General features: G+C 52.7%; 1 protein-coding gene across 1 annotated transcript in view; it reads right to left on the reverse strand.

Annotated features, from left to right (window-relative positions):
* FAM120B (family with sequence similarity 120 member B) overlaps nucleotides 1-238 on the reverse strand; it is a 32,245-nt gene extending 32,007 nt beyond the window's left edge. Inside the window, exon 1 of the mRNA XM_081115477.1 lies at nucleotides 141-238. The gene's annotated coding sequence lies outside the window, so the exon portion shown is untranslated. The remainder of the gene's footprint in view (nucleotides 1-140) is intronic.
* Nucleotides 239-8,210: the final 7,972 nt, after the last annotated feature.

The following is an 8,210-nucleotide window of genomic DNA, read 5'->3' on the forward strand; positions in this document are numbered from 1 at the left end:
GGCGGGCCCGGGAGGGGAACGGCGGGGCCGCGGGAACTTGGACCCGGCCTGGGCCCGCCGCCGGGCTCACGGAAGGGGCGGCCGCCACGGTGCAGAACCGTGGACGCCGCACGGCGAAGGCGCCGCAGGCCCGGCCCTACCTAGAGACGCGCCAGCTCAGCCGGAGACGGGCCAGCGAAGCCACGATCCCGCCGCGGCCGCTCGCGCACTTCCGCTTCCGCTCGGAGACTTCCGCTCCAGGGACCGCCCGGGCGCGGGGCGGGGCCGAGGCGCCGGGGAAGCGAGGTGCGCAGGCGTCGCCCCAGTTGCCCGGGAGACCGCGCGGCGCGGCGGAGAGCGGCGTCTGGGGTCCGGGCTATCCGCGCCGCTGCCGGGCCGCCGCGTGGAGCAGGGCTGTGGGTCCCCGCGCGGGCCGCGCTGTGACAGCTCCCGGCGCGGTTGGGGGCTCCGTGACTGGGGCGGGCGCCGAGGTGAGCGGGACCCTGGTCCTGCAGCGCGTGGTCTCGAGGGACCGAGTGTGGACTCCAGGCCACGTCTCGGCCTCATTTCACCTTCGGGACAAGCTCCCTGGGGCTCCGAGGCGGGGCAGCCTTCGCACTGTGCACAGCCCCCCTCCTCCGCCTGCAACGCCACCCACTTGCCTACAGCCAAGAGAACATCCTGGCAGCCTAGCGTGATGGCAGAAAAATAGCCTGGAAACCAGTCTCATTGATTTTGACAAACCAGCTATCAATAGCACCAAGTGAGGGTGCATCCCAAACCCACGCTCGTGCGCAGCGTCAGGAACGCGAGCCCCAGGGAGCAGGCACCCGTGGGATGTTGCTCCTGCGGAGTCCAAAGCACTCGCAGATGCAGCACTCAAGGAACTAGCGAATGGAAGTGACGCCACATGCAGGCACGAAGCAATTTGGGAAGAGACCTCTCCATTTGGCATACCAGGCTTTCATTTCCTGTTGATATATTTTTTTCTAAGTAAAATCAAATCGTGCGCCACACTTATTTCTGGTTGGGTGCCTAGGGTTACACCAAGAAGTGTGTGAGATGGTCTCTAGTCCTACGGAGCGCACAGGGTGGTTGGGGAGACAAATACTAAGTTTAGAAAACAAGCGAAGCCTAGAATAAGGCCTGTAACGTGTGATGAAGAAGGGGGTAAGGAAATGACGTGTGAACTGAGCCAGGAGGAAGGATGGGATCGGAGACAGGATGAGAAGAGGACTTCTGGACAGACAGAGCAAGCCTAGGAAAGAGATGGAGGCAGGGCCTCGGTGATGTGAGGGAGGGTCCAGACCTCAGGCAGGAGGTTTGACTCATGGACAGTGGAGGCAAGGGAAGCAGGTGCCCCGCGCCCCTCTCATTGCTGAGTGAGTCCCGCCATTGGGCAGTCCTCAGCCACTTTGCAGAGCTTCCAAACCTTTCTGCCTCCCTCCTCAATATACACAGACGACCAAAGGTCGACAGACATTCCAGGAAGACAGGGGGAAATGAAAAAAAATTGGAAGAAAAAATGTTATGGAAAACTTAATTATCTACGGTCTCTGGAGATAATATTACATCAATAAGTAAAGATATATAAAAGCATTCAGAAAATAAGAGCTCTTGAAAATTCAGGAAGATGTAAGTTAAGTGCAAAAGTTGATAAAAATAAGATAAAATTGATATATGTTAGACGGTAAAACAAAAAGAAAAAGACATGGGAAAAGAGAAAACATAAGAAAATTACAGGATTAAGAAGTTCAACATCTGAAAATAGCAATTACAGGAAAGAGAACAGAGAAAATGAGGAAATTACTTATGAAATAATTTAAGAAAACTTGCCAGATGTAAAGACATGTTCTTATGTAGAAAGGTCAAACCAAATGCCCAGCACAACAAACCTGAAAAAGTCCACACCAGGGCACATCATCACACAATGTCAGACCTAGAAAGCTTCCATACAAGAAATAAAAGGGCCACACTTAAGGCATTGGAAATCAGAAAGGCATGGACATTCTCCATAGACTCAGGAAGCTGAAATTCAATGAGGCATTTTCTTCAAAATTCTGAAGAAATCAATTTTAACATGGAATTCTACTCTCAATGAGACTTAGCTAAGTGGGAGCGAGAATAAAGATGTTTTCAAGGCATGCAGCTCAAAAATATTACCCACCAAATACTTCATTCCAGAGACATGCTGGAGGACATGCTCCAAAATGAAGAAGTCAAGAAAGGACTCTCTGGGGCCTGGAGAGCAGGGACCCAATGGAGGAGCAGCAGGGGGTCCCAGGATGCAGGCTGAGGACCATCTAGATGGGAGCAGGAGGCCCTGGAGACATGACTCCAGGAAAAGTGTGACCCAGCAAATACTTGATGTGTTTGAATATTTCAAAAGATCTGTGGAGTTTGGTGACAATAAGTAATAGACACATAAATAGGTCTCAGTTATCAGTAATGATTACACTATTTAATAAGGTAAATAGCGAATGGTAAGTTAATCAAAAGGATGCTATAACCATTTTTGAGAAATGGGAGGTGATTTTATCTGTATTCATAAACGTGTGTTGAGGGGGACCAACGTTTTCCCACCCCAAAATATGCTTCCTGGGATGTTGATTTTAAGCCATTTATTAAGGAGCAAAAGACCCAGAAAGAACTTCTGGTCCTCCCCTTTGCTGCCTGAAGGGATCCAGGTAGAAAAACCTGCTCAGAGCAGAACAGCACCCTCTCAGCACCCTAATAAAGAATGTGTTTACCACGTTTGCTCTCCTCTACCAGTGAATGAACAGCTTCCCCTTTGAAATCCCACACCCCTGCCTCCTCCTTTATTCAAAATGGCAAATAAACCTCAACTATCCAATGCACCTTTGGGTCTCCTATTCTTATGGCACCCCCACATCTCTGCGAATTAATCTGCCTCACGAGAATTTGACTCTTAGCTCAGCCAGAAGAACTTAGACGGTGGAGAAAGTGATTTTTCTTTGACCTAACAGTGTCTAGCAAAAGTTGCGGGGGCGGGGGTGAGGGGGCGTTAAGCCCTCATCTGCTAGGTCAGGATGTCCACAGGCAATCCCCCCAACTGGAAAAGAAAGACATCACATCAGAAACTTCATAGTTAAGGAAGGAATTTGGGGTGGGAATGTGTGGTGTGGGAAGTTGCTATTTTTTGTTAGAAATCTAGAAATACTATTTGAATTTTGAAAGTTGTAAGTATGTTACTCTGATAAAAGGAAAACATTGTAAATGTAAGTTTAACTAACTGGGTAACTAGTACAAGTGGTTGTAAGTGGAACAATTGTTACTTTCTAAAGGCTTTTTAATTTGTTTTAATGCTATAATACACTACAGTGAAGGAAAGGAAAACCCAAACATTGCTTGCAGATCTCTTTCCTGGGAGACTAACAGAAAAGGTGCACATAGAAATCAGTGTAACAGAAGAAAAAAAATTACGCGTGATTATTCACATATTTTACGACACATACAGACACTTTCGTGTGCCCTATTGTACACAGCAGCTTTACCAGTGGGGCGAGAACCTAAAACAGGAGATAAAGAATTTATGTAAAAGAGGAGAATAGGGGAGACAAGAAAGGAAAGGAAAACTGTAGGTTGAAAATAGGGAGAAGTTGGGACATGGAGAGATGAGGGGGCCTGGGGAAAGGGTGGGATGCAGGACAGGTTTCTCTAGGTAACCAATTGAGCCTTTACATAGCCTTCAAGGCTTATTTGGAATTCGCTTTAAATTTATTTTAATCATGAACTGAAGTTCTTTGAATGCAGCAACCACATGGGCCCTAGATTTTATTTAAATACTAGCTCACCATCTGAAAATTGGGAGAGAAAAAAGGCACATAAAAACATACTGACTTCTACATGGTTGATTCATGTCAAACATGACAAGTGTTTTACTGCTGATAAAAAGTGTCATATAGAGAGAACATGTCCTCTTCCTCTGAGAGCCATCCCGTGTCTGGCTGTGGCTTCTAGGCAGTGCAGGCATGGTGGGCGGGAGTGGCCAAAGCCTGAACCCACAAGCCACAAGTGTAGAGCAGAGGGAGCACACCTCCTGTGCCCTGATGATGAGGTGGAACTAAAATTTACTAAGATCACACTACCCCCTAAGGCAGCGGTTCTCAACCTGTGGGTCGCGACCCCTTTGGAGGTCGAACAACCCTTTCACAGGGGTCGCCTAAGACCGTTGGAAAACACATATATAACTACATATTGTTTTTGTGATTAGTCACTATGCTTTAATTATGTTCAATTTGTAACCATGAAATTGGGGGTCACCACAACATGAGAAACTGTATTAAAGGGTCGCGGCATTAGGAAGGTTGAGAACCACTGCCCTAATGCTGTAAGTTCTAGGAGACAATGTCTTTTCATTACTTGAACGCCAAACTTAACTGCTCTAATAGTTAAGAGGACGGAGCGAGGGTGCAGCTGAAAGTCTGTATCGGCTTCTGCCCATGAAGGAATAATTCCTACAGAACTCGCTCTTCCACTCAAACCACTAGAAAACTAGACAACGTATATGAGTTTACTATTTTCAGCTGGGAGACAACAGGGAGTGAAGGATGCAGATTCTTGAAAGGAAGGAACCATGGGATGAGCCCAAGGACTGCCCTGATGTTCTGCCCAGGTCAGCAGCGAACATCCATGACACAGAAGGCTGGTCTTTTGATAAGAGCAGTGAAACTGATAAACCTGCAGCTGTACTGATGGGGATCAAAGCACAGATGACAGGCTACCCTGGCTCACCTTGGAAAGTGGTGTTGGCTTTCCCTGTCCTGAGGGTAAGCAGGAGACTATTGGAGCAACTAAAGTTGAGACGGAGAAATTCCTTGAACCTTACCAATGACCAAGCCTGACCAAAGAAGAAATAAAAAATCCAAGTAACCCTATATTCCTTAAATGCTATCCTTATTTATTATATGGAATTTGCAAGTAAAAACTTTCCACAAAGAACACTCCAGACACAGTTGGACTCACCAGTGAATTCTCTCAAGCATGTAAGGAAGACATATTAATCCTAGGGCACACTTTCCAAAAATACAAGAGCAGGCAGACTTCGCTACCGCTGTATCGTTTAGATAACAGTCGAAGGTGTTACCCAGCAGGCTTGCTGCTCTGTTTTCGAGGAAACAGGAGGCCAGGCTCAAATCTGTTTCCTGGATGCAGGACTTAAGGGTTCCAGCCCCGTCTTCCTGGACAGTGGACCTCGGCTCTGAGAGGGTTCTGGTGTTCAGAAGCCAGGCCTCGGGTTCTTCACGGTTCCTTGGGGGGGGAGGGGGAGTTTGTTTCTGGGCTTGGTTAGACACAGGAGAGGACCAGTTGGAGCTGGTCCTGCAGTTACCAAAGCAGCCCCCATGACCAGTGAGTGGATGAATAACAAGTGAGAACATGAAGCGGCCTTCTGGCTGCCCTGCGCAGGGTGCAGCCGGGCCTGGCTCAGCCCCAGCTTGGAAAGGTGACCGCCATTAGGGGCCTGGTTCCCCCATTTGCTAGACTGTGGGGGTTCAACGACGGCCTCTGCCTTAGTTCCAGCCACTGAGAAACACTATGACTGGGCCCTTGGGAATCTGAAAACAGCCCCATTTCTTGCCTTGATTAACTTACTACTGTTCATAGGAGCAGTTCCAAGCGCCACTAAAACGAATGATAGTTTGTGATTGTTCCTAAAAAGTCCCGACTCCCCAGCCATGCCCCTGCTTCCCTAGCGACAGCCGATGCCACATGTGGAAAGCACTTCACAATCAGTTATTAGTGGTGATGACTGAGAAACAGCCCTTGCCCCGTTCCCATTTTCCTAAAGAAAATAGCATTTTGAAAACAAATCTTGATGGTGAGCCAGTGCGGTCAGCATTCTGTGTCCCCTGGGAGGAGGCAGGGGTGGGGGGGGGGGAGGTTTAAGACCTAAAGTGCAGAGAAGGAAGGAAACCGTGGAACAGCAAGCATGCAGCTAGAAAGTAGGTCCTGCTTCTGAGATGAAGAAAATGTGTGGGTCGGAAGGTGGAAAACATGTGCCTACGTGTGCTCCCCCTTTTTCCTCCAATACTTGGGCTGTTTGTCGGGGTCCCTTTCTCTCCAGCCCATTGACTGGAGCAGGGCTTTGCAAAGCCGGTCGCCTAGCAGCGAATGCAGAAGGCCCATTCATATGACAATGGCCGGAGAGGAAAGAAAGAGCGTGGTTTGTTTAAACTGCCTCTGTCCTCATTCACAGCCTGATGTCCGTGGGCTTTGTGACACCCACAGTGGCACTGAAGGGCTCATTGTGGCTGAAAACAAATCAAAACAGAAGAAGGGATGCGGCGATACAAGAGTCATGCAGCAAAATTGCTAAAAAGTCCAAGTCTTACATCTGAGATTTATGTTACCTCTTGGCTGTGTGGCCTAGTGACCGGTGTTGATAAAAACCCCTAGAGTTTAATAAACAGAAAGTTAAATGGGAACTTAATGTACATTTTTAAAGGCACCCACACAGAGGGATGGGTCTGCCGGGTTGCTGTGAGAGCTGTTTCATAATTACCGTTTTTTGTTTACACAACATTTGGGGAGCCACGCTCAGCACTTGGTGTGTACTTTCCCGACAAACATACCCAGGCTCTGCCCATGGAGCCCAACAGCGTCCCCCGCCCAGGGGCCCCCAACCCCCACCGCGGCCCGACCAACATCAGATGTTGCAGGAACCCACGCCCAGTTCAGCGGCAACAGGTGGAAGGTTGAATAGCTTCACACGTTTTTTCGGGAGAGGGGGTGGGGAGAGAGAGGAAGAGGGGGGCGGAGGGCGGGCTTTTGGGAGCCGATTTAAGGATTAGATCAGATGTTATTGCTGGTGAAAAATTAAACAGCCCGGTGCTCTGGGAGCGCAGATTAATATATTTAGTGACCGCGCACAAAGGCCGCCCATTGTGGCCGCGTCTGAATGCCTGTGAATGGGACGGAGCATATGCAGCCTGTCGCCGCAGGTGCCCACATCTGTTCTCTCCGGGCAGATGCTCGCAGGAAGGGGGTGGGGAGGCCGGGAAGGACGGCGCTGCCGAAGCTCCGCCTCCCCCAGGCTCCCGGGTCCGGCGGGGACACTCCACCAGGAGGGCGGTCGGAGCGCCGCGCGCCGGGTTAGCGCTGGGGGCGCGCGTCTCCCTGGCGACTGCGCTTCAGAGCCCGGGGCGCCGGCGGGTGATTGACAGGCCGCCCGGGGACCGGCGACAGGTGCCCGCGACCTCCCGGGTGGGGCGCGTCCCGGAGAGCGAGGCCTGGGGCAGGCCGGCCGCGGCGCCCTTCCTCTCCCTCCTCCATTGTCCTAGTCACAGGCCTTCTGTGTCCAGGTCCAAGCCTGATGCAGGTGACCCGGCGGTGCGTCCAGGAGTCGGGGTCCGGGGGCACACGGAGGTTCCGCCGCGTACTAGCGGATCCCACGGGCAGTGCGCAGAGCAGCTCCTCGGGTCGCCGTGGGCCTCCCCTAGAGCCCGCCCCCCCCACCCCCCCGCCGCAGGGGTGCCCGACGCGACACCGACACAGGGCCGACAGGGTCCGGGGGAAGGCCCCCCGCAGGTCCCAGCCAACCTGGCCCCTCCCCCGCCAGCAGAGACGCCACCGCCTCCAGGAAGCCTTCCGGAGCGCGGCAGTGCAGGGTCGGGGGTACAGCAGCTCCCCCATAACGCCCCCCGCTGGTCCGGCACGTTCTGTCTCTGGAGGGACCCAGGGCCGCGGGGGAGGGTGGGGTGGAGAGCGCGGCCTAGCAGCTGCGCGGTCATCTGATCCGGGACAAAGGCGCGCCGCGGGGCCGGGGCCAGGTAAACACGCGCTTTGTCATGGAGATGGGCGCGCGGCCCCGAGCAGATGATCCGCGGTTTCGGGGAGTGACGGCCGCGGCCGAGGGGTAGGGGACGGGGTTCTGGGGACAGTGGGGACGCGAGGAGACAGGGAATCCGGGAGGGGAGGGGGGCGCGGAGCAGCGGGTGCGGGAGGGGGCCGCAGGGAGGGAGGGGGCGCGGGAGGAGGGGCCGAGCGGTCCTGCCCCGGCCGCACGGAGCCACGCGCCCGGCCCTTTCTCATGCAAATGCGCACATGCCTTCGCTGTATTCCGCGCACCCGCTCAGGTGGCGGTGCCCCAAACGCACCGCACCCCAAACAACGAAACCAACCCCATGCGGCTGAGGCTTTCCTTCCTCCCTCGCCCTCGCCGCTGCGCCCTGAGGAGAGGAGAGGTTATGAAACACGCGGGCCCTCCACGG

The sequence above is a fragment of the Myotis nattereri genome, assembly GCF_964212035.1.
Source record: "Myotis nattereri genome assembly, contig: HAP1_SCAFFOLD_96, whole genome shotgun sequence".
Lineage (NCBI taxonomy): Eukaryota > Metazoa > Chordata > Mammalia > Chiroptera > Vespertilionidae > Myotis > Myotis nattereri.